The sequence below is a fragment of the Felis catus genome, chromosome A1, assembly GCF_018350175.1.
Source record: "Felis catus isolate Fca126 chromosome A1, F.catus_Fca126_mat1.0, whole genome shotgun sequence".
Taxonomy (NCBI): domain Eukaryota; kingdom Metazoa; phylum Chordata; class Mammalia; order Carnivora; family Felidae; genus Felis; species Felis catus.
This window is the reverse complement of record NC_058368.1, coordinates 151,012,569-151,040,399: the sequence shown is the minus strand read 5'-3', so window position 1 is coordinate 151,040,399 and position 27,831 is coordinate 151,012,569. Positions and strand designations below refer to the sequence as shown.

Sequence of the window (27,831 nt, the reverse complement as noted above, 5' to 3'; positions counted from 1 at the left end):
CACGTTAGGTTTAGAGTTCAGATGCACCGGAAGGGGGAAAGCCCTGGATCGGCATCCCTTGCTGTGGGTTCTCTTCTCCTTAAACTGGAGACCCGTGTACCTCCCTGTCGCTGGGTTCAGAGGAAACGCCAGGCGTCCGCGCACGCAGAAGTTTTCTCCGCTAAGGAGCCCCGACTGCAGACTCGCTGGAGCTGCATATCCCCTCGTGTCCACTAGAGGTCACTGGCCCCTCGCAGCTCACAGCGCCGCCGGCCGCCCCCCGCTCCTTAAGCTCAAATTAGCCGCGCGTTAATTAACACCCGAGTCCATCAAGGCGCGTTCTTCGGTACAGTACTCCGTCAGGGCTTATATAGGCAACCCAAACCCAGCCAAAGCAAACCTCCCCAAACCCAACACTTCCAGCATGTCCAAAATGGGAGACAGGCGCCTGAGTAACCCGGGGCAAGGTATAGTGCCATCACGCTTTAACTTTTGTTCTGTGGGGCTTGCTAAATTGCTGTAAAGATAACATTCTCTGCTAGCGCAGGTTCGGCGGGGCAGGCTCTGCGCTCCAGCTTTCGGAGGCTGGGCAGCGTGCGTTCTGGCCCCTTTAGCATACAGGTCCTCCGGGCGGATTTTTCCAACTCGGTAGCCACGGGGGGAAAGGGGTCCAGGTCCACACAGTCCTAGGCGCACACGAATATAAAAGAATGTTTATTTAGGGCGCGGAGTACATAAAAATGCCCAGATGTCTTTGAAATTGGTAGAGCAAAGAAAAGGAAACGACGCCGTTTCTCATGCGTATTGACGCGGTCTGGGGGAAGGGGTGGGGTGGGGTGGTTGAGAGGGACACTAGGAAAGCGACCCTGGTGATTTTAACCTGCGAGGAACCGGGTGCCTGCAAATGTCCAGGGAAGGTCCCTGTCTCTTGCTGAGTGTTCGTGGGGTTTTTTTGGTTGTTGTTGTTTTGTTTTGTTTTAAAGATACACACAGAGCTTGAGACCTAGCTTTTTTTTTTTTTCTTTCTTTCTTTCTTTCCCAACTAAAGCCCCCAGAATATTTCCCACTATGGACTGAGGAGACTGAGTCATGTCTTCAGGGCCTCAGCTAAATCCCTAAGAACGGCATGAAACGAAGCTCAGGTTTATTCCAGTAGCGCTGTCCAAGTTTATGATATTTGTAAACCGCCACGACAAGTGCCTTTGCTACGGTGTTCTGGTGGGCGGAAGGGTCACCTGAGGAGCTCATAATTCTTTTGGAGAAAAATTTGGGGGACATTAATACTGGTTTTGATAGGAGTTTACGCGGTCGGAGGTCTTTCGCTTTAGCGGGGAAACAGGAGGCTTGGGAAGGAGGACTGTGGATATCCTAGCAGTTTGGGGACCGACCTTTTGCACGGAGTCATTGGTGCAGACCCCAAAAATCTGGACATTCAGGTCTTTGGGAGAGCGAGATTCAGTGCATTAGCCACGGTTTATCCAAACTGCTCAGTTACAGGCAAAAGATACCTGCCGTGCCCTCATTGTGGATAGGGCTTCTCTTGGGTTGGTTTAATGATGGCCGATTAATAAAGCCAGTAGTCCGCTTTCAGTGGGAAGGGACCTCCCATTAGGCCACGCCGTAGCTACCTCCAAGGTCAGCATCAATAGCACCCAGGGGGCGGGTGCAGGCCAGTAGAGAGGGCTCTCGGAGGCCCCGCAGCAGGTGAGTATCCCGCCCTTACAAAGGTCTGAGGGGGCGCCTCAGGTAGCTCACTCTAGCCTGGAGCAGCGAGGGACAACAGATGTCCCTGGAGAGAACTCTGGAACCTAGAAACTGCGGCTTCGATTTTGTGTGTGTGTGTGTGTGTGTGGTGTGTGTGTGTGTGTGTCTGTGAGGTACTGAGAAGCCACCCTTAACACCTCTCCTCCAGGATACAGTTCCCACCTCCCTCCCCAGGCCGAGGCGCCGCCCCCCAGCCCGAAATTCGTTCCTCTTCTCCTTGGCCTTTGGCCCGGGCGCTGCCAAGCCAACGTTCCAGGCCCGATCCGCCGCCAGAACCCGATCCAGCTCAGCACCCACACAGGTGTCAGCTTGAGCTGACATTATGTAATGGATTTGGCAGCCCGGGCTCTTACCAAACGGAATTAAGGAGGGTAGGGTTTTCTCTTTTCTTTTCCTTTTTCTTTTGACTACATCTGGTGTCAGGTGTACTTGATCCTCGGCAGCAGGTGTTTTTTTGCAGGAAAAGACCAAGCGGAATGGCGGCTCAGGTCAAAGCACTCCCGGAGAAGGGCCAGAGACAGGCCTGGGAGCCCTGTGACCAGCCTCCAAGCTCCCCTCCCGGAGCCGCTCACCTGAGGTTGTCCGGCGGCCGCAGCCTCAGCGAAGGGTGGCCTGAAGTCCAGGCGGGAGGGGCGTGAAGGAGGCACCCCCCACCCCCGGCTCGCTCTGTTTTCTGGCCAAAGCGTATGACTCTTTGCCTTTTATTAGCCTACATAACTCCCTGCGAGCCTGGTTGAGTGTAAGATAGGACGCAAAATCAGGAGATTCGAGGTAAACTACCTTCGCAGGTGACAAGGAGCCCAGCCTTCATCTCGGTAGTTTCGCCTGAAAGCAACCTCGGGCAGGCACAGGTCTCTAAAAGTCAACCAGAGAGAGCCAGTTCGAGACTCTTTATAAGACGCCAAGACTACGAGACTCTTGCCCAATTAGAATTTTAAAAATATTTTACCAATTTTGGTGTGCTGTAGAAGTATATTTCATAAACCGCCAGCCCCCATTTTATAGGACAGACACGAAAGAAAATTTAGGAATGGGGAGCATCTCCCTCTCCAAACCTTCAGTTTACTTGTGGGCACCAAATAGTTGTCTTCATGGATTTCAATGTCAAGGGCTGGTTCGAACTATTAAAGACCCAAGGAAGGGTTTGTGCTTTAAAGAGCCAAATGCTCAATTTCGGGTAATGGGTTTAATTTGGAATGATAACATAGGAAATAATGTTTAAATGACCAACTGAGAGGCTAAATTTAAGTCTCCGTGTTCAGTCACCAATGTCATATCATTAAAGGTGAAGTGAAGGCTAAAAAACAAAGGCTGGGAGAGTTATGACAGTAACTGTAAGACAATGGCCAGGGGCTGGGTGTCCAAGTGGTTATTTACAGATTTGGACATGTATCCCAACTCCTTAATTTGGACTGGTGAGTTCAATTGAAAACTCACACTTACAAAGACTTGAGTTGCAAACTACACAAATAAAAAGCTCTCTCCCTCTAAAGTAGCTCTCATATACAGAGGTAAAGCTGGCAAACGTTTAACACTGATATTTTCATGACCCTGAAGTGTCCTGTACCCCTATGTTAATTGTAGCACCAATGATTACCAATAAATAATTTTTTTAATCTTGTGAAGATAAGCAGGGAGAAGAGTAATATCTGCAGGAAAAAATTAAAACAAAGTTTAAACTAGCTCCATTGATATGCACTGGTCAAAAATGTTTAGTCGTGAATTATTGCTTCCTTGGTGCTGTGGAAGCCATGGATGTTATCACAGGAGCTCTTAGCAAAAAGAATCAGGAAGCAGCACCCCACCCCCACACCCACCCCCCACCCTGTTTTGAAATGCACAGGAGTTTCTTCACGAATTCTGTTTGCTGGATCTCATCTTCCAGCTGAAGATCCTGTAGTGATCTGGGAAGGGACCAGCCCTGACATGCAGCCGTCTGTTCCTGGGAGGAACTTGGAGATAGAGCTATACTTTCATGCCAAAAGGACAAAATGATTTTGCCCAGAAGCAGGTTGTGTTTTCAAGTTACCTTTCCGGTCTAATCACATGGTGCTTAAAAGACTGATACACATAGAGCACACTCATGAGTGCAGTCACGAGTGAACCAGTTTCCGTTTGGGGTTTTCCTCGAGTCCTCCTAAAGGGTCCCAAACCTTCCAAAGGGGCAAGCTGTACATCGTTGGGGCATCAGTGGCTATTGGGTGTCGAATTCAGACATTTCGGGGCATTTTGCTAGTAAAGAAGATGAAATCTCTGAGGTCATCATAGACGATTAAGTAGGGGAAAAGAGGAATGCAATTCATAAAGTTGGCTGTTTAAAATACAAAGAAAAGTTTTGCACAATGTTAAGCCTTTTTAAATATAACCGAAATTTCTTTTGTCATCTTCTACCTATCAGATAATCCATTAGTTTCTTTTACCTTAATTGTTCTGTATTTCAGAGCTGTACCTTGTTGAGCCCCCTCCCCTTCCTCTGGGGACCCTAATCCTGAGGCCTCAGGATTAGAAGCAAACAGCAGCTAATAATTTCAAAGAAAGAAGCACGTTCTGTAAAAGTGTATTCAATAAGCAGAGCAGTTTAATTATTAAGCAATTGTTAAATAATGAAAAAATGACTTCTTTCTCCATCATACCATTGTACTCTAGCCTGAACGTTGCCCTTATACAATTACCCACTTGTAAATGTGCTACTGATCCACGGAGACTGCACTCTCACCCTCAGAAAACAAGCTCCAAACCGCGCGGGTGCGCGAGGACCGGGGTGCTGATGAGCGCGGTGTGCGCTCGTAGCGTAGCGACCCAGTGGGGCAGGCTGGGCTGGGGTCTGCGTGCTTCCTACTTTCTCTCCTATCACGGCTCTCCAAAAGAATTTTTCCAACTCCACTTTGGATTGGTAAAATACGGTCCGTAATTAACAGACTGCACACCGGCTCCTTTTGCTGAGGGGAAGTAATTTCATTTGCCTACAACGAACAATTTTTAAAGAACAACTTCGTTTGTTCCATTTTCCTTCAAAACTGGGGTGGGCACACACTAGCGATATTTTACCATTCTTATTCTTGAATGATATCCGGCAGGTAAATGGGTTCTAAAACATGCCAAATGTTGAGCAGTTTAACATTCAGGGACTTTTTTATGCCACAGAATAGGTCTACAAGTCTATGGCAATGCTAATCCCTTAACTAAATATACAAATGCGTCGCTCACCAAACCATCCACTGCAGTGGGAGAAGGAGGATGGTTACCGTGACATCATTGCTGTTATTTAAATTAAACTGCTATGGCAGAATATAATTGTTAATAAAAGCCCTCTTCTCCCCGCCCCTCAAGGTTTCCCCTCCCCCTCTGGCATTTTATGACGTGCCACCCACGATAAATGTAAGCAGAATTATGTCGATCCCGGTAGCTATTCTATAACTGTAACGTCGCAGCTACAGGTCAGCAAGGAAAGGCAGAGGATAATTACCTTATCTGAGGAATAGTTTGAGAAAATATACTTTTTCGTGAGTTTGGGCTGCTGGTGTTTAAACTTTTCTCTTTAAGTGTGTGTGTGTGTGTGTGTGTACCCAGAGAATTCTAGGAACGCTTGTGCGCACCTCTGTACTATCCCCATATTTGTACATTAAAGGCTGCCATGTAATCATTCCATTGGGCTGGCTTAATGCATTTAACAGAACTAATGGGTCGTCTGTGCCGAAAAAGCATGCTCCTATTTTTTAATCCCGTCACCTAATAAAACGGTTTTGTACCAGTCTGAGCCTTCCACCTTTATCCATTATAGATGCTCTTATCCAAGAAAACCATTTCAACAACTTTTGGATCCTGATAATTGCTAAAATGTCCCCCTTCCTTCTATGCAACTTTTTTTTTTATTTTTAAAGCCTATTTTCGTGTTTAATAATAACAACAACAACCAATCCTTGCTACATAGAAACTCGGTTGAAATGATCCGGTGAGCTCCCGCCTTGGTCCTTGCTGCTGAATCTCAAATACTGGATATGATCGGACTTGGTCGTGGTCTCCAAGCTGCAGGAGACCGAAGCTACTTTTTCGTGCCAGGATTTCACCTTCTTTCTAGCCTGGAGTGTGAGCGCGCTAAACACACACACACACACACACACACACACACACACACACACACACGCCCCTCCGTAAAAATAAGCTGAGGGGGATGCCCCAGTTGTGAACAGAGACGCAGGACTGAGGCTGAGCCTGGGCGGTGGGGAAGCCGCCCGTGTGAGCGTCGCCCGCACCAGGGGCTATGGCTAAGGTGGGCGCCGGAGATCAGGGTGAGGACGCGCGGGGACTGCGCGGGCTTCCATTTCTTGTCTGAGACGCAGGCGAAGATGGCTAGGCGCCCGAGAATGAAATCAAAGTTCCGTGGAGCTTGGAGCCCCTAGACAGCCACCCCTGTCCGGGCGAAGGAGAGCCCTCCGCGGTCCGAGCTTAAGCGTGGAGCGGCCTCCGGCGCTCAGTCGGCTTGGGTAGAAGCCTACGAAGGGGGTCCCGCGGCGCTTTTGTACTGCCCCGCCTCGGCCAGCCGCGATCTGACGCACCGGCTCCCCCGGGACGCTGGGGGCGTCGCACTGCAGCTGGGTGGGGAGCAATTTATCCCTCGCGTCCCATCCCAGCCCATCTTCGGTTACTCCACCCTACCCCTCCCATCCCTCCACCTCCTCCTCTTCCTCCTCCTCCTCCTCTACCTACGCCTTCACTACCTCTGATTCTCCACCTCCTCTTCATCCTCCATCCTATTTCTCTCTCCCCCTCTCCTCCCTCCCGCCTCCCTTCCGTCTCCCCCCTCCCTTTCTCTTCTGAATAAGCAAGCTTTTGCCTCTAAAAGTCACAAGTAATCCTCGTGTGTGACAGAGAGAGAGAGAGAGAGAGAGAGAGGGAGAGAGAGAGGGAGGGAGAGACCAGCCTGCCGAGAGGAGCGGCAGGCAGGAGGGGAATCTGGCACAACGGCTGGGAGAGGAAACTTGACGCTTCTGGGCCACCATTTGCCAGGGCCTCGCTCGAGGTAAGTACCCTGGGAACAGCGGAGTTCGATTCCAGGCAGGGTCCAGCCTTCCCCCGTAGCCCAGGCCCGAGAGACGGGCACAATTACCTGGGGCTACTCAAATAATGATGAAAATGGAGGTGGGGTGAGGGCAGGCGGGCGAGGGTGGGGGCGGCGGGCAGGGTTCCAGTCCGAGGGCGGGAGCCAAGAGGATGCGGTGCGCGCCTGGGAGGTTGGACGCCGGCTTCTTGCCCTGGGGCACCCCGTGCGTCCTGCCAGGGTTCCAGGCGACCACGGGAGGTTTCCAGCTACCCGATTTCCCACTCTGTGCTGTGCGGTCCCATAGCTCCTTCTTTTACACATTTGCGTGCAAATGAGATCCTGCTCTGTCATGAAGTGACAATCTGCGCCTCGTTCAAACCTCAGAAAGGGAAAGTTTGGCAAGGAGGGGACTGCGCAGCTCTGCGGTTCCCTGGAACCTAAATTGGGAACCATAGATTTGCGCAAGGAATTGATAGTTTTCTTTTTTTCCTTTAAAAAAATTACCCTTAACGAAAAATTGTATGTATTCAAAAATATTATTGGATTACTATGTCTGATCAGCTGCTGATTACCTACCAATAAGCGTTTTAAACACACACGCACATTCGCGCTCGCTCGCGCGCGCACACACACACACATACATATACACACCAGGGGCTATGTGCAGTCGGGAAGGCTATCATAAGTAACCAAGAATTCATAGTCGCGAGGGCTTTTGAATGTGTAAAGAGTGTGTACGTGTCCTCCCTGTGTACAGAGAGCAGAGGGAGGGGACAGAGGGAGCGCGCGTTGGCTCGGCGTTTTCTCTGTGCCTGTGTGTTTCGTATGTTGTCAGCTGGCTCTGGTTTCTAAGCGCTGAACGCTGCCAGGGGCGGGGGCCGGCATCCACCATCCACCTCGGCACCCTAGTGGCGAAACAGGACTCATTTGTTTGGTGCAGAGCGGTGACGACCTAGAAGAGACTGAAGTGTGGTTAGGTCGGCACCCTGCCATCCATTACACCTGCGGCAGATGGCTCAAGTGGTAGAATGGTTTTGTTTGCGGGGAAGAAGAAGGGAGGAGGGGAAAGCTAGAGCCTCGCCCCACTCTAAGGAAGTACCATAAAGAACCAAAGACATGAAAGAAGCCATATTCATACCATCAAAAGCAATAATGTCGCGGTCCATGAGTGAACCTGGGACATGTTAGTGACCTTGGTGCCTGACACCAATTGATGACATGGCAGAATTTTAGGATCAATATATTTTCAAAGGTATTTGTGATGAAGCACCTGCTTCTTCCTTACACACACACACACACACACACACACACACACACGTCTCCAACCAGATGCACACAGGTGTCCTTGGAGGTATACTCCCTGTAACCAAACGTCATTGAGCCCCTGTGGATTTCACCGAAGCTAAAAGGGAGGCCACTCCCAAGGCAGGGAGCCTCTCCTCTCCCCAAAACAATTTTTTGCAATCAGCCTGCCAGCTACCACACACAAGCCTCCCCTCCCCAGATAACCAAATAGCTGGGATTTAGTGGGGTTTCTAATGTAACTGTCTCTTTTTCACATGCAATGATGTGCCTTTCTGAACAATATTCTCATCCTTGCATCCCTTTCTTCCTTCATGCTCCTTAACGAGCAGGGAAGGAAGTACACACACACACACACACACACACACACACACACACACACCTCCTCCCAGGCGAGCCCTGAGGAGGGCAGGTGTGACAAAGGAACACAGATACAGTCTAATGATAGCTTAGCCTGTCTTCATTCCTTAATTTTCTTGCTAAGAAAGAGGAATTAAAAGAGAAATATATTAAGGAAGACCTAAATAGAATGAGAAGCCTCATCTCCACCTTTAGTTCACATAAACATCACTGTAAAACCCATGGATATATATCTGTATATATCTGTATATTACATTACATATAATATAATGGTATGCATATATTCACATTTCTTGTGGAATAAGAAACAATTTCGCTGGCCTAATTTTCTGTTCCGAATTTAATTGGGGTTTAACATGATTATGCTTTGGGGGTGATTAGGTATACAGAGAAATTCCACCATTTTGACACATAAGTTCTATTTCTTTTATTTTCTTTAATAATAAATTTTAACAATTTTTAGATGTCAATAAAACCAAAGAATATCAAGCAACAATGAAAAATTATTCTAGCTAAGATTTTCAAGTCACAAATGAAGCTACATTCTAGAAACCCAATGCTTCCCAAGAAAGGAAAACATTTCAATCCCTGAATTTGCCAAAGTGCTTTCAATACACAGAGACCTCTGAACTGGGTTTGGTTGATGGGTGCTTGTCGTGTGCCCATGTAATTTAATTTTCCTGTAATCATTTTCTTTTTTTGGTGAAGGTTTCCATTTACAATGAGAAAGTTGACTTTGATATGCAGTGGGGTGCAGGACTCACTGAGAGAAATGCCATTAAGATATAGCTCTATTTTATTCATTATTAGTAATACAGGTTTTATTATACATCATACAAACTGCTAAGGGCCTGCTCTGAGATGTGAATTCACATATTATCAGAATACATTCAGAGAGACTTGCAGGATAATTTTTAAAAAGAAGAAGAAAATACTTGCAAATAGTTGAGGGGCAGGCTTCTAGAGCATTTTAGACTTTTTTAATAAAAAAAAGGAAGGAATTTGTTCTAAGACTCTTGACTCTAGGGGCACTAAGAGATTCCAACCTTATTTAAACAAAACAGAATTAGCAAAACGTTGCAATTGTAGATAATGCAGACAAAAATTTAGCCCTAACAAGAGTCCGTTCCCCCCTTTCCTCAAAACACTTTATTTATTCTTAATTTCACCTTATTCAACTTTGCTTGCTTGCTTATTTATTTATTTATTAAAGTAGTCTCCGTTCCCAATATGGGGCTTGAACTCACCACCCTGAGATTCAAGAGTCCCATGCTCTACCTGCTGAACCATCCAGGCACCCCTCAAATCACTTGAGACACTAGTTTCAATCAGTATCTAAAGCTAAGTAAAATAATTTCCAAGATGAACTCGAACTTTCTATGAAAAGTTTTTTTTTTTTAATTCTGGGATTTTAATGAGTATTATTTTAAATAGAAAAATCTCAAGGATTCATATTAGTTCAGATACTCCAATCTTTCAGGAGAAGAAATATATTTCTTAATACTCAAGCAAGTTAACACCCGAATCACACGAAATCAGGTTTCTTAGGCCCAGGTGAGACTCAGAACCAAACACGGGAAATAGGAGGTATCTGAGGGAGAAAAGGAGCCTAAGATCCCTCTTTCCTCCACCCATTGCTGGGACCCCCTCCTTTTCACAGGAAATGGCTTTTCTGCTTGAACAGAAAAGACTGATAAGAGAAAGTAAGTCTGGAATACGTGAATTGGTTTCTTTCTGGCCTCCTACTTCCTAGGTTTTCCTCAGGCCTCGCCATCCCGTGGCACCCTCTCCCAACCTTCCCAACCAAAGCCAACAAGCATTTACATTTACATTTTTAGAATCTGTATGTGCCCTTAGGTCTCGAAATATCGCCATCACCCCAAATTTGCCTTTACTTCCGGCGTAATTAAGAAGATCATAATCCTTAAAGAAAAACCACCCAATCTCTATCCCCGGCAACGGTGACAGCGCGCTTAAGGTGCGCGGGGCTGGAGAGCATGAAGGCTAGGCTGGTCTGCGTGCCAGCCACTGACTGTGAGCCTATGTCCTTGACTCGCACATTTCTCCTCTTAGGGGAGGATAATGAACTCTCCTAGGTTCCTCATTTGCAAAGATATCATCTTTAGTCAGCACTGAAATGGAGGTGGTGGAGAAGAGGCCTGGGTCATGAACCCGAAGAGGTCAGGGTTCCAACCTCAGTCTGAATCTCTCATAAAACTAGGAAACGGTGGCCAACTGCACTGCGGGTCCCTTCGGTACTCAGAAGAAAGAACCTCGGGCTGGGAAGCGTGTGTGCCCGCGTGATTGTTCAGTCTCATCCTACAACCCCCCGAGGAGTCTCTAGAAGCTGAGGCTTTGTCTTCCTGGGGGCAGGCGAGGCCTAGAGGGGCAGGACGAGCCCTGGGCGCAGATTCCTGTGGCCTCCCAAGCCCACGCAGACGAGCACCCCCAGCCCAGGGCCGCCCCGACGGCCACGACGCGGTGCCCGCGTAGCCAGTAGGTGTCGCTGTTCCCCTGCTGGCCCGAGCCAGGAGCCCCGCGCTGGCCCCCCGCGCCACTCAGCCTGCCGCGCCAGGCAGGTTCACAGACCTACCAGAGCTCCCGAGAGAGGGCCGCTACCCACCTGGGACTCTCCTCTCGCTCACCTGGTCACGACCGCAGCGACACTGGCCGGCCTAAGGGAGCGCCTTGGGGGAGAGAAAGAGGAGAGTGGGGGGTTGTTGGAGAGCAACGCGGGGCCCCGACGGAAGCGGCTTGAAGCCACCAATTCTCCCTCCTTTCTCTTCTCTTCACGTGCTGTGGGCAGCGACCGGGCATAGGGAGCATCTTGGTAGACTCCTGAGCCGGGAGATTCAACCGGGGCTCTACAGTGGCTTTAAAAATAAGAGGTTGAAATCCCAGCTTCGTGGGAGCTAGCCACACAAAGAGTGGATTGGTTTCAACTTCTTGCCTCAAAAAAGAAGAAAAAGAAAGAAACCTGGGCCTGGCCACATGCGCGATGTACATACCATCTTGTACACACATCTGCACGCAGAAATGCCGGGTAATCGCGACCGCCCCCCTCCCCCGGCCCAGGAAGGAGTCAGTATTTGTATGTGGTTGTCTTCTCCCAAAGCATCGCTTGCCAAATATTATTCCCCTTCGGAAACCTAGTAGTTAGCACGTCTTTGGGCTCTGTATTGAAATTCTAGGTATTGAGAATTCTGCGCCCTTCTCTGGCGTCCTGCGGTTCCCTGCCTTCGTCCTCGGCCTCGGTGTGCCGCGTAAGAGATTATTAATCAGAAGCGTTCTTTTTGTGTGTGTCTCAAAAGGAGAAGGTTTGGCTTATGAATACTGAAAGGGATATTTACACTGGGTACATCCTATAGGTAACTGGAGATTTTCTTATGATTCTGATTGTTTTATACAGGGAAATCACTGTTCTGATTTGTAGATAGTAAGGGGGAACCGCACTGAAAACGCCAAATTCAGAACTTCGAGTTATTGAGTTAGCATTCAAAATGGAACTGGCTATGTATTTAAACTAACGTTTAAAAGCCCTATCTTCTTTTAAAACGTGGGAACATTTTGCAGTAAAAAAAATTTAAAATCCCACACTTGATCTATATTTTTTGATAAACGCAATCAGTTGGTGAAGAGGAAAAATGTATCAATCAAATATCAAAGAGGATGAAAGAAAAATTCTTACTTAAAGTCCAAAATATTTTGGAACACGTCTTCTTCCTGACTCTGGGCCTTGGTCTCACTATCTTGGAGGACAAGGCTGGGCAGGTGTCTAAGTATTCAAGGGAAGCCTTAATTTTTTAACAAGAGGTGGCCAACATCATCTTTAAATGTCATGCCTTTTGCTATGTTTCACAAAATTGACTCCTTTATGTTAAATCTATATCTGTTATACAATTCTAAACAATTATTTCTGATACTGAGAGGGCAAATTAATCATTTGGTTATGTGGGAGGGGGGAGAAACACGTGTCTAATTGGAGGTTCTGAAGTTCAGTGAGGTGATATTTTTAGCTTGGAAAGTCCAAAATCAGATACTTGGGTATCTTCCCCCCTCCCATCTTTTCCCCACTGCCTCCCCATTTTACTTTTATTCACCCAACCCTTTGGGCTCTCTTTTCTGTTTTCTCCCACTTTCCTTTGCCTCTGTCTTCCTTTCTGTCCTTGTCATCCCACCCCCCACCCTCACCACCACAGCTCCTTTCCTCTTTCCTCTCCCTTCCCTTCTTTTCTCCACCCCCCCATTCCGCTCCCTTTCTTCTATGTTGTGTGTATCTCTCTCGGTTTCCGCCCCCCCCCCCCGCACACACACCCCCCATTTATCGCCTGATCCTATCAGTCAAGTTAATATAAAAGTAGCAAGTGGGAGGCCTGGACACTTTGGGGAGGTGTCGGCCGCTGCCAGGTTACCGGACGGAGTGGTGGCCCTAGATGCAGGGCACGCAGCTTGTGGAGGAGTTGGGGTCTGCCCGAGGTTGCGGGGCTTATTCAAATGCCGCCCGCTGCTGCTGTGATTCGCAGGGACTCGGCCTCCATATGGTAATGCGGGGCGGAGTGGGGGGAGGCGCAGAGGGTAGAGGAGGGGAGGATGGGGGTGAGGGCGGGGTGGGAGGGGGCTCCGGCACCGCGCGCTCGGCTGCCGGGCTGGGACAGAGCACCCGGACCCGCGGCGGCGGCGGCAGCGGCGCTACCCACCCTCCGCCACAACACCCACTGAACCAGCGAGCCACCGAGCCACCGGCCCCCGGGGTAAGCCACAGCGCGCGCACGGCAGTGACGGTGACGGTTCAGATGCTTCAGGTTACTACCATGAGCCAATAAGGGAGATTAGAAACAGAAAAGGAGATTACTGAGAGATCAGAGATAAGAGGTGTACCTCTATGTGTCCCTTGTCACACAGCGCGCGCGCGCACGCACACACACGTCTGTACACACATGCATGCACAGACATCCGTACATGCACACATTCCTTGCTAGTACCATCTAAATATATGCACCGCCACTCTACGCCCTGAAACGTGGCGGTGTATTTGTCCTGTTCCCTGCATAAAGGCAGGCAGGTATGTTAGAGAGTCTAGGCAGGAACAAACCGCCACGCACGATTGAACTGCAGCCAAACTGGAAGAGACATTTAACCTGCCGAATTGTTTCGCTCAGCCAGGTGCCCCCCAGAAACCGGCAATTCTGCAACCAGTTGTGAAATTCTGCAACTATTCATAAAATGTGCTGAAAACGTACTTTAGGAAAGGCAATCTTGCTATGTATGGCAAGGTAAGGGCAAACCTAAAGGATGAGTGTGTTTCCGTTTTTTAATGTTTTACGTGTAGCCATCTGACCACTTTTTATTGGGTGACATATCATATGAGCACTTTGGTGTAGGGTTGGAAAAACTACAGCCAGAGGTAAGGCTGGAAATGCCATAAGAATTAAGCGTGCTAAAAATGGATGCTGGATAGTCCAGCATGAAAGATGGCATACAGCTGTAGGTTTAAAATGGGAGAAAATACATCTGAATATTTATACATGAAAGCCATTGGGGAGGGCTGAGTCTTGCCCTGAGTATCTGTGCAGGTAAGTTATTCATAAGAAAACTAATTACCTGTGCATGTACTTGGATTTGTTTAATTGAATAAGCTGCATGTGTGCATACTTGCTGTTCTTGGTGGCTATGCAATTATGGATTCAGTCTTTTAAAAATGATAGCTTTGGGGGAATCTTAAAAGTGGACTTCATACATATATATTTCCAAAAGCCATTGTGCTGAATAGATACGTTGCCAGGAAGGAAAATCTGACCCTAGGAACGAGATTACCATTGCTTGAAATCTAACTCAAGGCCTGTATATTTTAGGGTAAATCAACTGACTTAATATAGTCAGTTGTTTTGTTCATTTGTTTTCATTTCAAAATCAGGAATTAAGGATGCTTTTCAATCGAGATAATGTGCCTGTTTCCAGTCATATGAGATAAAAATGAAACTCAGTAAATTTTGAGTGTAGCAGATAAGGTACAACATACAACATGGTTGAAAATGTCTTCCTTGCAGAAGGCTGTCCGTTGCTGTGTCTACACATTTTAAAATAATTTTTTTTTTTTACAGTAAGAAATGCTATAAGGCTATAGGGTAGCGAATGCCGCAACTCTCAGGCAATCAGCACAAAAATTCTTTAGAATCTTTGGAGTCACTTCCCTTTTTACATACATTATCCCAAACACACTGGCCCGAACTGTGTTTTTGCTAATATGAAGTTAATTAGATAATCAAACTTAGAGCCTTCAGCGATGGACATTACAGCCGACCAAGGGGGTATGTCAGGAAAGAAAAAAAAAAATGTGTCTTTTCTTTTATGACCAAAGCAGGAGGTTATACAGCTGGCATTACATACATGACAGATGTGCATATTTGGAGCCTTAAATACACAGAAGCAGAGAGGCAACTGTGCATATTATCTACCAAGAGACAGCAGCAGACACTCGCCAAAAAATACAGACAGAAAGGGACAAGAAAGACAGATAGACATAGTAAGATAGCAAAAAAAGGAACGGAGGGGAGAATCAATAAAACGATACAATCTGAACTTTTCGCGATTTAAAAAATGCAAATATATCTTTACATATGCATCAGTATTAAAAATAATACACGCTGGAACCAACAGGAGCGGGAGCAGGAGGAGGAGGAGGAGAGGTGGAGGAGGAGGAGGAGAGGAGGAGGAGGAGGAGGAGGAAAGAATGGAGGCGCCGCGGAGCCCTGATTATGCATGGGCTGGAGCTGCCTCCTCTAACCTGTTCTTCTCCGAGCCCGGCAGCCGGCGGTCCTCAGCCGCCCACAGAACAGGAGCCGAAACAACCGTTCCCGAAGGCTACAGCGTTTATTTTTCTCTTTTGGGGGTTTTGGCGGTTGTTTCAGGGGCTCGCCAACTGGCCCCTTTAATTAAAAGCTTCAATAAAAGGCGATCGCGCCAGGAATGCACCGGCTCCTCTCCGCGCAGGATTTGCATATTTTTTTAATGCCCTAATTTCCTTGATGTATGTAAATGTAGCCGGACGTAGAGGGAGACAGGGAGCTGACGTCAATGGACGTGACCTCGCAGCTAAACCTTGAACGTGAAGCCGGGATGGGGGAAAACACGGAGCGGCAGCCGGCGGAGCCCGCTAGTGCGGGCGGCGGCAGCAGCAGTAGCCAAGCCCAGGCCGGAGGAGGCCAACGGGCCCCGTCCCGACCCCGGGAGGACGAGACTCCGTCTTCTTTCGCCACTGCCTGGCTTCCAGACTCTCCAGCCTTCCGGCCGCACACACAAGCTCTTGTCTTGTGCCTCCAACCCCACCAAATACACGTTCTTTTGCTTCCCTCAGAAAAACAGCACACTCAAAAACAACAAACCAAAATCAACAGATAACAAACCAGATCAGATCCCCAAATGTTATAAGACCAATGCTCAGGTAGCTTATTAGAAAGAAGACTGACAATGGAACATATTTTTTTGTTTTTTTCGTTTCTTTTTGTGGGTTTTTTTTTTTTTTTTGGCTTCTCTCCACAACAAGAAGAGGGGGCGACCTCAGACAACAGCAAATCATTCCTAAAACATGATAAGCTACACGTGTTTCCAGTAGGGAGAGGTAAATCGCCCAGCCGACTGGTGGGAGCTTCTCTTTTTGGTACCTATTTACCTGTGCACTCATTAAGCGCGTCAGCTTCATTAACAGGCATGCTGTTAGCCTGCGTTGTAATGTGATGAAGTGTGCGTGCGTGCGTGTGTGTGTGTGTGTGTGTGTGTGTGTGTGTTTTAAAGGGGTGCTTGGGCTGGTGAGCACCAAGGCAGGGGCTGCGAGCGAGATGAGAGAGAGATTGGTGATTCTCCGAGACCGCCTCTGGGATTTATCTGCGGGGCCATCTCAGCCAGAGATCCTGGGCTGGAGTTCGAGTTTCACCCATTTGGGGAGGCAGGGTGTGCTGGTCAGAGAAGGCTCTCTCTCTGAACAGCCAGGCCTTTCCTATTACATTGTGTGGGAGGAGGGCTTTTGAGGTGTAAGCCGTTCCGTGGTCGCAGCCCGGGGCGCTGCCTCGCTGGATTCAGCCTGGTGTGTTTTTATCTTGGAGCTCAGCAGCCTCGGCGAGGAGGTAGCGACTCTCGGCTAGCCGGCAGGGAGGCCTTCACACTACTCCCCACCCCCGCCCCTCACCCAGCACCGCGCGCCGGCGTGTGCGTGCCTGCGCACCGGGCGGGAGCCACTGGCACCTCCCAGTGCACATCCGCCCCCGCTTCTGCTCGCTCCCCATTCCTAGGCAGCTAAGAAACGATCTTCGGCCTCCTCTGGGCCGGGGCCGTGTGGAGCCCCGGGCTGAGGGCAGAGCCGCTGGCTGGCGAGGAAGGGGCGCCGGAGGACGCGGTGTCGGCTTCCCAGTCCTGCCCTTGGCCGCCACAGCTGCCGTTTCTTCGTTTCACCTCGCAACCTTAGCTTTGTTTTCCTGACACGCTCGTGGCTACCGGGCCCCACGCCTTCGAGGAGAGTGTATGCGTGTGCGCGGGGGGCGGGCGCGCGCGGCGGGCGGGGGCCCTCCCGCCAAGGACACGCATGGCTGTCTGTCCTCCGGCTGCACTTGGCGGGAAAGCTGGGGGCAGCCGGCGGGTCTTTGCGCCGGCGGCTCTCATTACCACCTCCTTTCTGCCCCCCCCCCCGCCGCATTTACATACGGGCCACTCGCCTGAATTTTTATAGCCCCCGTTCCGCCCCCGGTCGCACGCGCGCAGGCTCGGACCAAGTGCCCGCGCGCGCAGACACCCGCGCCCAGGCTGCGGCCGGCTGGGAGCGCAAGCAGGCCCAGGGGTGCAAGCCGCCCTCGGCGAGACGGATTCTTGCACCCTCCCTCTCGTGCCTACACCCCTGACAGCCTCCCGGCTCGTGTTCCAGGAAGCCCACTTTGCCCCCACCCTTCTCTCCCTGCACACTCCCACCCACACCCTCCCACATCTCTTTGCCTCTTTTCCTGGAACACACACACACACACACACACACACACACACACACACACGCTTTTTCTTCCCCCTCAAATAGATAACCCCTATGGCGCGTCCCTGGTACCTTTTGAATAGCTCTGGAGTTTAAAGAATAAAAATCCTTATAATGTATTGCTTGTCTTCAGCCAAACACATTTGACGACCACAACAAAAAGAGAAGGAGGAGTGAGGAAAGGGGACTTGAACCAAAAGACCTTTCTTTTTTTTTTTTTTAAAGTCCGCAAGTCAAAAGGTCATTCTCCAAGTTTGTAAATAAAATTGCAAAGGGAGTCCTTAAAAAAAAGAAAGAAGGAGAGGAAAGAAGGAAGGTAGAAAAGATCCACAAGTTACATAAAATGGTGCATTGGAAAAACAAGACAGGCCTATTCTTTAAAAAGAGAGAGGGAGAGAAAGTCTAAAGAAATCAAGAGGAAAATAGAAACTGGGGGGGGGGGGGGAGGAGAAAATAAAAGATAGAAAAGGCAAAAGAAGTTTCCAAAGAAATGTGTGCTTTGCATCCTACAATAGGAAAATGTAGCCATTGCCCTCCTTCAGACGAGACATTTCTAATTTGTTCCGTCTGTCAGGAGGGGACTATGAGAGGTTTGGGTGCAAATTCATTATCTCTGGCAACGCAGAACGTAGTGTGGGGACTGAAAAAGACCGTGGCAATGGATGAACAATAGGGCTTCAGTTCATCAGTAACAAAAGCAGTGGGGAAATTGGTTGAGTTTCAGAGCACGTCCTCCTCGGCAGAGGGGGCTGGACTAGACCTTGGACAGCCCCCCCAAAAACTTGCCGAGCCTCGCACACACCACTTCACTCTCCACTCCGAGGCTCAGGGAGCAAGTGCCTGGAGTGGGGGGGAAAAGTTGGCTTTTTTCTTCCTTCGTCTTTTGCGTCCTTCTCTCTCTCCCAAGAAGGGAAGATCCGTTTAAACTATTTTAGACGCAATCAAGCAAGAATCACCGTGTGGAATTGAGCGGCAGTTTTAAATGTGCTAAGGAGAGGAATGATCTGAAAAAAATTTTTTTTTCTTTTTTTGAGACGCCGAAAGGAGCATGCTTTTGCACTGCGGCCGCCCTGTGTGTGACTGACTCTGGATCTTGTCTTCTGGCCAGCGCCTCGATTCCTGCTCAGCTGGATTTGGGGGGCAACACTGCCTCGCGCAGGGAGGAGAGCAAGTGAGTACCGTCGCGGCCCGCAGGCGGCAACTCGGTCGGCGGCACAGGGCCAACAGCCCGCTGCAGCCCCGCGCCCGCGCTCCTCACCTCGTCCTCCAGCCGGTGACCGCAGAGCCCCGCTGCGGGTCGCTCCGCGGGCCAGTCCGGGGCTTTGCTTCAGCTAATTGATTGTGAGTCTCGGATGCTAAACCTGTTGATCTCTTGAGTTGTCTGAGCCAGAACTGTTAATTATCCAGCGGTCTGACCCCCAGTTGCAGAGAGACGCCAGGAAAATTTCACATGGGAAAGAGGAATTTTGTATGTAATTTTGTGTTGTTGGTGGGGGGACTTTTTTCTTATAAACCTAGAGCTAAGTACAATCGTATTTTGCGTTCCTGGATTCAGGATTTGCATTTTGTTGAATAAATCTTTTAACCACCTCAAAGTTCCAATCACCTGGCAACGAAGTGAGGCTCTGACTGGATTCTGGTGTAAACTTTATGTACACTAGCTGACTAGACCTAATGGATTTCCACTTTCTCTTTCTCTTGCCTTTTGAATTCTGGGAGCCGAGAGGCCGCTTTACAGGGTTATCCTAAGTTCAGATTCATCAAGATAACAGCCACCATGGTTAGTTATTGGGACTTGGAGCATTTCAGCTTCAGATGCTTCTGGTATCTGAGCGGATCCCGGTCCCTGCAGTTTGCCTGGAGCCCAGACCCCGCGGAGGAAGGCAAGACCTTCCTTCGGTGGCCTGGAATTGTCTGAGGGAACACGGGGAGGTGGGAACTGTATTTGCATAGGTGTCTGCGGCGTTTTCTCTTGCAAATGTATCGGCGCTGCTTGAATGGGGGACTGTCTTATGGGGTCAGGGCAGCAGTGGTATTGATCAGAAGTTAGACCGGAGGCCCTGTCAAGTCACGGCCATGGCCGGAGGCTCTTTTGGAGCCGTGGCTGCCTTGGGCCCAGAATGGCAGGGTCGGATCCAGTTTCCTCCCTCTTCTGGTGCCCAACTCTTCCCAGCACCCTTCTTCCCCACCTTGCCACAAGTAATTAGGGCCCTGTCTCGGGAAAGGAGCTCCCATAGTCAGCATAATTGAACCAGTGGAGTACTTTCATTTTGCAAAACCAGTAGCCCCACCCCACTACTCCAAAATAACAATAAGCATTAAAAAAATCATAAAAGAAACGCAACCTATTTTCGAGAGAGTAAGACTTCTTTAATATATTGAGTCATGGAGGAATGGGGGAAGGGAATAAAAAAATCCACCACTTTACAGCAATCAGGTTTTACATTATTCATTGATTTACTGAAGGAAATAGCCAATCAGGAGCCATAGATATGAATGCACATCTCACCGTGCAGTGGCCTTACAGTAAACTATTTGCATCTTTCTAATGGATTAGATATTTATCTAGGGATTCCCATTGTTTGAAAGGCCTGGAAATCTAGTTCCTTAAACATTTAGAAAATATGACTTTGTTCCAGTCTTGAAATTCTTACATGGAAGAACTCTCCTTCGTCTTTTGTATGGCAGGTTATAGTGTTCAAATCCCTAATGTTTTTTAAGAGTCCCTCTTCTTCCAAGCTAAAAATAAAAGAAAAGAAGAAAGAAAAAAATTAATTTCCTAAACCCCTCCAGATTCTGCATATTTTGCATTCCCATTATCATGCATGTCTCCATTTAAATGCAAATTAGCATATTTAACCCTGTGGGTGCTGAAGCCCAGCATACATTGTACTGAGATTTTTTGGAATCTCTTGGCATTTAAAGGGATCATGGTAATTGTGATACTTTAAAATGAAGCCAAATCTAAACATGATTGTATAGATATATGTATATATTAAAACTGTGATTATTTGTTTTCTTGACTGTTTTTCAGAAGAGACTACAAAGAAGCATAAAATGAATAGACAATACAACCAGCCAAAGGTAATTTAAATTTTTACATTTGGTAAAATAAAAATGACGTACAAAGTCCAAATAGAATATCATTTGCTGGGTGGTAGGTCTGTAGTGTATTGCATATGTCCCAGTTCATGCAATAGGTACAGTTCCAGAAAAATCTAAGTTTCCATATGTGCAGTTTTTTCCCCTGTATGTAGCCTTTGTATACTATATATCAAGGATAATGCAAACATAACCTGCAACTGCCTATAAAAAATGAAATTCGGGATACAGAAGACATAATAGGACACTTTTTTAAGAAAGTAAGCCAGACAAGTACCTTGCCTGAACTATACAAATCACTGTAAATTAAATGGCTTTTATGTAGAAAATGGTAGTGTTGACTGTATTAGTGGACTGTGGTTTACACACATAAGAATCTACAAACTCAGTGTTAAAAAGGGATTTCAGTAATAGGCCAATTTTTTATATACCATGCAGTAGTCTGAATAGGATTCAGAGAGGTATTGTAAATATTAGTAGCAAACCTGATTATTTGCATTTATGGAATAGCATGAGTCTGATCCAAATATGTGGAAAATCATAACTTTTCACTTCTGACTTAAGCAGAGATTGTTTATTCCCAAGAAAACCAGGATGTTTCAATTCATGTTTCAGCCATCTGGAGACCTATAAAAAGATGAGAAAACAAGCATGACAATCATGTCCTAATCTACTGGCCATTAATGGGAATTTATTAGAGAATGAGCAAGCAAGCCATTTGAATTCAGTACATCCTTCAATATGCAGATTTCAAAAAGGGTATTCTGTAGCTCAGATGAATAGCTTTCTGAAAAACAGAAATATCTGAAATACAAACATGTAGGTGTTAATAGTTGCTCATAACAATGCATGGCAGGCATTTCTGGGAATCAGCACAATTGTTTCAACTGTTTCAAATCCCAAGTAATAATAGAGTCCTTGAACTGTATATGATAAACCATGGTATGGACGTTGGCAATATTCAAAATAATCAGGTGTTCAGTACTAAGCCTTGCTATATATCTTTTATTTCTCCATACCTTGAAAGAGGATAGAGAGGTAAAATATTTGATTGGCTACATGGCTAATGAGCACACTGCCCATAATCATTATGTTAGCCATTTTCACTTTTTGGAGCTCTCACAATGAATCTACAGTATATGTGGCATGCATGGGGGCCAGTCCTGGAGTCAGCTGATATGACTATGTGGCACTGCTTTAGAATATGCTATTTTAAGACAGTATTTTCTGTAGCTTCTAAGTGTAGAAGCACTTCAAATGGTCAGTGTCTTGGCTTTCATGATAGTTACTGGGTTCAAAAATGCATTTAATTTTTAAATGTGGAAATGTAGCCACACTAATTTGTGAATTCACACAAATATGGACTGACACACAGAGACATACATGTATCACATCTCTACTTTCACCACCCCCCACCCAGACATATGTAAAGCAAAAAGATATTCTAAAAATATCTGGCATTCCTTAGGGTTTTGACTTAAAGAATTGAATTCATCTGATCATATGCTTGCTTTATGTAGTACATGCCAAATCACTAATGATTCTGCTTCGAGGTCTTGGAAAGCAAAGCCAAAATACTCTCAATCTTCCAAGGCAGCAAAGCTCATTATGGTTTTACATAATGTCAAAGTGGCATGTGCCTCAGTGATGTGTTCAATTCTATCCATTAGTTTATGTTGTGACCTCGTAGTTCAAGAAGGAGCAGTAACTCTATGGGAGTGTGTTTCTCTGAATTACTTTGTGGTTTGCATGTACATTTTATATGTAACCCAATGCAGCCATTTCTGATCATACTTCTTGTACCAAGATCTGATAAGAAAGATACATATACTATTTCCCCAACTTAGACTTTTCTAGATAATAAGAACATGAATGCTCACCAAAAAAAAAAAGTAAATAAAAATCTAAGGGAAATTGGCATCCATGTTTCTAAATTGTATCTTTAATTAGTGTAATATTATTGTTTGAACTCTAGATTGGGGCTTAGCAATTTTGGTTTTCTTTACTTGTCAGTCTTTTCTCTGGATTTATATATGTGTGCTCTGTATGTAATTTGGTAAGCATATTCACACTCATGTCTTAACATGAATAAATTTCTGAATTAATGGAAGAGTATATATTAATGCTGAAAGTGTCTTAGTCATTGGGGAAAATAGTCAACCTAAAGAAATGAGAGTATTGTGATAAACTAGTGATGTGTGAAATGAATATGAAGGTTTATAACATTCGCTTGTAGCATATATTTTAAAGAACAGTAACACCACCAAACAGGACTCCTAATTTTGGAAAACAATCAGTAAAGTTCACCCAGGGTGGCTATGCACCTTATGTGGGCTGCACCTTAGATATTCTGTTGTGGGGCATCTGACTCTTAGAGCTGTACATATTATAGATGCATTAAACATAGATTACCCATTACGAAGGAGGAGAAGAAAAGAGCTTTTTTAGGTGACCATATTTACACTTTGAAAAGTCCTAAGAGAGGAAGGAGGCTAATTAATTAATAAAACAATAGTCCCCTCTAGATAGAAGAAAGGTGGGGGTGGGGAAGGGGAAGGAGGGGTGGAGTTATGCTCTTACCACCCAGGTGTTTTGTCTTTTTCATGAGGTAACAATACTTTTTTCATAATTTAATAAGGAATACTAGTGTATTTTGTCCTTCTGTACGAACATTGATGTTTGAAACTATAAACAAAGGCTCAGCATTTTTATTACAGCAGAGTTGTGTACAACAGTAGAAACTAATGCTGCAGTGCTTACCTGTGCCAGATTCTAAGGCACACACCCTATACAGTCATTAAAACAAACAAACCAAACAAACAAACAAACAAAACAGGATGAAGTCGGCCTGCTTAGAGCATTCCGTTTGAACTTACAGAGCAAAATATGCTGCCCTATCGCCATGGTACATAGATACAAAACATGACTGAGCTGTGAAGCCATTAAAAACACACCACCAGAGCAAATTGTCAATGTAATCACACATCGACTCACTGCGTAATACAGATCTGATTCCCAGCCCCAGAAAGCAAGGCCCTGCTTTAAGCAATAGCAAAGTGCCTTCCATCTGCCTGCCCATGCAATCTGCCAGAAGAGAAACGCAGGCAAAGACGTTCCCCAGATCTGAAATGCTTTTATCTGTCCTTAGAGAGAGATTTCTTCCAGTCTTTGGATATTAGAGCGATCTACAGTAGCACCGAAGAGGTAAAAGGCCGCGCGGGTTGCTTTTCCTGGAGCAGTCGGTAGTGCTAGCGGAAGAGATGTTGATTGAGAAAATAGGGCTTGTAGCGATGCTGCCGCTGCTGCTGCTGCCGCTGCTGCTGCTCGGGCAGGAGGCGTGGGGCAGTTGGCTGATCACTGATGCATATCAATAACCATGTACTTGAGATTTCTCATGACATCATCATTACCTTGGTCTCCCGCGGTCTCGAACCTTTGACCTTGCCGGGCTGGTCCACGTTTTGGCTGTGAAAGCCCCTCCAATGATGGCCCTTTTCTCCTTCTTTCAGACCGGGGGCAGCAGCACACCAGCAAGACGGCATCTTCTCTTCCCCAGCCTAGAAGCCCTGTGAAATCGAGGATCTTCCCCCTAAAACACACACACACAAGATATGTGCAATCAAGCTGCCACCGCTTGGTAAAAAGCTCATGGTGCCTAACCCAAAAGGATCAGGAGCAGATCCCTGAATCAGCTGTCACCTCTTCTATAGAATGGGATATTTTTTTTTCCTTCCTCCTTAACCTGCGCTGGAAATTGCCGTTGGCTTTATACATCTCTATAGAGGGAGGCTAAAGAGTCTTGCGTGAGAATGAAGCAATTTACAATGCAAATAGAGGCCTGTGGAGGGACGGATGCTGCTGCACACTCCTAACCGCCCGCTGCATCTTAATAGCTGGTTTTATTTTCTGATATTAATAGATGAATTGTTGGCTAACGCTGCCGGAGATTACTTGCTGAAAGGAAAAAAAAAAGTTCGGAATAAACTTTGAAAGCAACAGATCTCGTTTGGATGTTTTAGCCGCACACACAAACAGAAACCAGGTCATATTCACATACAAGAAGGAATCTTGTGCACGGCAAGTGTCCTGGAGGACTGCTCTTCGGTACTGCCAGAGAGAGCGGGATCTGGAATCTGGCCAGAGGAAGACAGAGGCGTGTGAGGGAAGCGAGTTGTTATCTTTGGTTATCTAGCTGTATGAGTGTATTGGTCTTCATAAAGCTAGATAACCGAAAGTAAAAACTCCTTCAAGATCGCCGGGGAGCGTGTGAGAATGAAAGACTACAACCAAGAGACAGTAAAAACCAGAAAGGTCAGGAATACTTATTGAATCTAACTTTGCTTTTGTTTTTGTTTTTGTTCTTTTTCCTTATGTTAGAGGTGGGATTAGAAGAAATTAAGTGACACACAGATGCCAAAATAGAAAGGTGCCAGCTACTTTGAGAGGTGTTGTTACAGCTGCCGAGGAGAATTGTATAGTGCTAATCAGTAAAGATGCATGTATAGTTTTTAAGGCCAAAGTTTATACGAGGTCCCCCCGCCCCTTAGAAAGCTGTTGTAGAGACGTCTGGTATCTAGTTTAAGAATGATTTCATAATACATAGACTTAGGCTATTTACTTCTGAGGTCTCCCTCCCCTGAAAAATTTGAAGACTGTGTTTGGAAACTACATGTACTGGGGTTGTATATCAAATTATATTAAATTAGACTTTCAGAAAAGTTTATAATGGAAGGTTAATAATTTGTAACTACTGAGGACATACAGCTAGCAGAGAAAATGCAAAACACACACACACACACACACACACACACACACACACACACACACACAGCAAAGGCTGATTTTTTATTCTTCTATTCAAAATACAAGGACAGATGCTTCTCTGTTCCAAGAGGGTTTCCTTGAGGAAGCTACTGAAGCAGAAAGACATGATGGAGACGAGATCGCCTCCCCTCTTGTCAAAGTGTTAAAAAAATGTTCTGTCTTACTCTGCGCCTAGCATTGGAAATGAAAGTGACATTTACGCCACAACCCACGTGTGCGCCTCCTCTCTTTTTGTTTAAGGATGATCAGGTCTATCCAGGAAACAGCTCTGGCATCCCAAACTGAAATAATTAGGACGTATATAGACCTGACAAAAATGGAAAGGGGGTGGGGAATCTGAGGGTCTGTCTTGCCTAATTGATTCCGATAAACGGAATGCAGGAGATGTGAACGGCAGGACGCTCCGATTCCCACGCTCGGGGGCAAGTGGTAAAGCGGGCCGGCAGCCTATGACAGACAGCCCTGTTGGGGGGTGGGGGTATGAAAAAAACATCAAGCGCACACACCATACTCATCTCCATCGCTTAAGAAAGTAGAGGCATTTCCCACCCACAGCCATCTGCAGCCTCCCAAATGGTAGCACCAACTGGTCTGTAGCTGCTGCATACATGCTGTCTGTTTCTGTTAATTCTGTAACCACTGTTTAATTTGGCCATAATTAAGTTCAAGTTTCTTCTTTAGTTAAGATTTTCAATATTTAAGGAAAGCTAGTAGAAAGCAGTTCCAAAAAGTTTCCGCCTGCCCTTCGTGTCAAATTCTCAGTCTGTACTTTTGGCCTTGTGACTGCCTTTTGACTTGTTTGGGGTGGATTATATTTAAAAATGCAACTTTATATAACAGACATTATTATTGCTTCATCAGGCTGTTTACCCCTTGACATGATCTATGTAGGAACTTGGCCTAATTATGCCAGTAGACACAGTGGAAGTAAAACTATAAAATCATCAGCCTATAGAAAGTTAATTACAATAATATGATAAAATGTTGTTTTGATACAGTTCCAGTGAGATGCATTCTAAACAGCCATTTTTATTTACTCTAAAAATGACTATACTTAGCAGAAACTTTGGGACTTTGGAGGTCCCCACTGTAATATTTTCATAAAAGTTCTTACATCGTTCCACGTGTCAACAAGCAAACATTTGTATGGGCATTAAACGTAAATACAAACATTGCAATAAGAAAATGCCTAACATGGCCTGTTATCTTCCATGTGGCCTAGATTACTGACAATCCCAAATCCCAAATATATACAGTTTTTCTTGAAAAGCATTACATTTTTCTTTGTAGCTTCAGCACCTTATAAGACTTCAGACTGGAAAAGCGTGTAAAACTACTGTTAGTTTCAGTTAGAAACTCTGAGAGACTTTATTAACGTAAATTCTCATTATGGCTGCTGAACACGTGCCAAAGTTTTACTACAGTAGTGACCGTTGAGAAGACCCTTGTTTATTTACATTTGAAGCACTGTTTGTGCAAACAACCTTTCATTGTTAAGTGCCTGTATTCCTTTCATTTACTTCATGTCCAGGGGTGCTATTTACCTAGAACCATTGTCTACTACAATTAACATTTACATTACAAAGTGTGTGGTTTTCTTTCTCAAGGAGGTTCAATTAAGGCAATAAGATGTTTGCTAGGGAAACCTATTGTTTACTGAAAGCACTCAATGGAGTCAAATTACTGAAGCTTTTGCTTACATCTTGGTCTTTTATGTAAATGTGTTAAATATAACATCTAAGGAAAATAAACAATATTATAATTATGTGTTTGCCATTGTCATATCAAACTTGCTTTGTACCATACTAATGTTACATGACTTATCAATCAATAAAAATACATTTCAATGTTATTATTTTCATTTTATTTTTTGCTGTTCCACTATTCTTGATGCAACATGTCCCAATTTTTCTTTTTTCTATTGCACATCAAATTTCTGACATTTTGTTTTATTTGTGTGTGTTGAAGAGAGGTACTGTATCTGAGCATGGGTCTGAAGGATGTCCAAGGTAATCTCTACAATGACCTTATAATAAGGTGATATTTCTTTGAAATCTGAAATATTCCAAAGGCATGTACATATAAGTCAAAGGAAGTGTAAATATCAGTTAAGTAGTTCTTTGAAAGCTAGTTTTAACATTGGCAGAAACCGGATCAAGTTTATTTAGCATACCACTGCATTGTAAAACAGTTGGAGTGAAGTTGCAGGTTGCGTGAGTATGCATGTTAACTAGTGGGAACCAAGCTCAGTCTTTGTGAAAGGGGAGCAGCAGATTGCTGTGCAAGGCCAATGTTAAAAAGGCAGCTGAATTTAACACCATCTGGAAGAAAAGATCCCTTCACGACTTTCTCACACCGTCAGACAAAACTAGTGTCTCTTGTTCCGAGCCCTTGTCTATGCAACCATACAATACTGAGTCATTATACTTTTGCTGAGAGAAAATTTGAG

The 27,831-nt window shown here is 45.9% G+C and overlaps 2 long non-coding RNA genes across 6 annotated transcripts; one reads left to right on the top strand and one right to left on the bottom strand.

Annotated features, from left to right (window-relative positions):
- The first annotated feature begins 316 nt into the window (after nt 1-316).
- LOC105260807 lies at nt 317-27,234 on the top strand. 5 transcript variants are annotated; one of them, XR_002160659.3, is made up of 4 exons: nt 317-446; nt 18,491-18,627; nt 20,491-20,540; nt 24,068-27,234. It is a non-coding gene; the product is annotated as an uncharacterized LOC105260807 (long non-coding RNA). The 5 variants fall into 5 exon arrangements; XR_890592.4 differs by lacking the exon at nt 317-446 and adding an exon at nt 6,521-6,763; XR_002160665.3 differs by lacking the exon at nt 317-446 and adding an exon at nt 11,240-11,489.
- LOC109502218 lies at nt 19,805-24,084 on the bottom strand. Its single transcript, XR_002160679.2, has 3 exons — nt 23,969-24,084; nt 21,044-21,185; nt 19,805-20,195 (listed from the first exon to the last, which is right to left on the bottom strand). It is a non-coding gene; the product is annotated as an uncharacterized LOC109502218 (long non-coding RNA).
- Nucleotides 27,235-27,831: the final 597 nt, after the last annotated feature.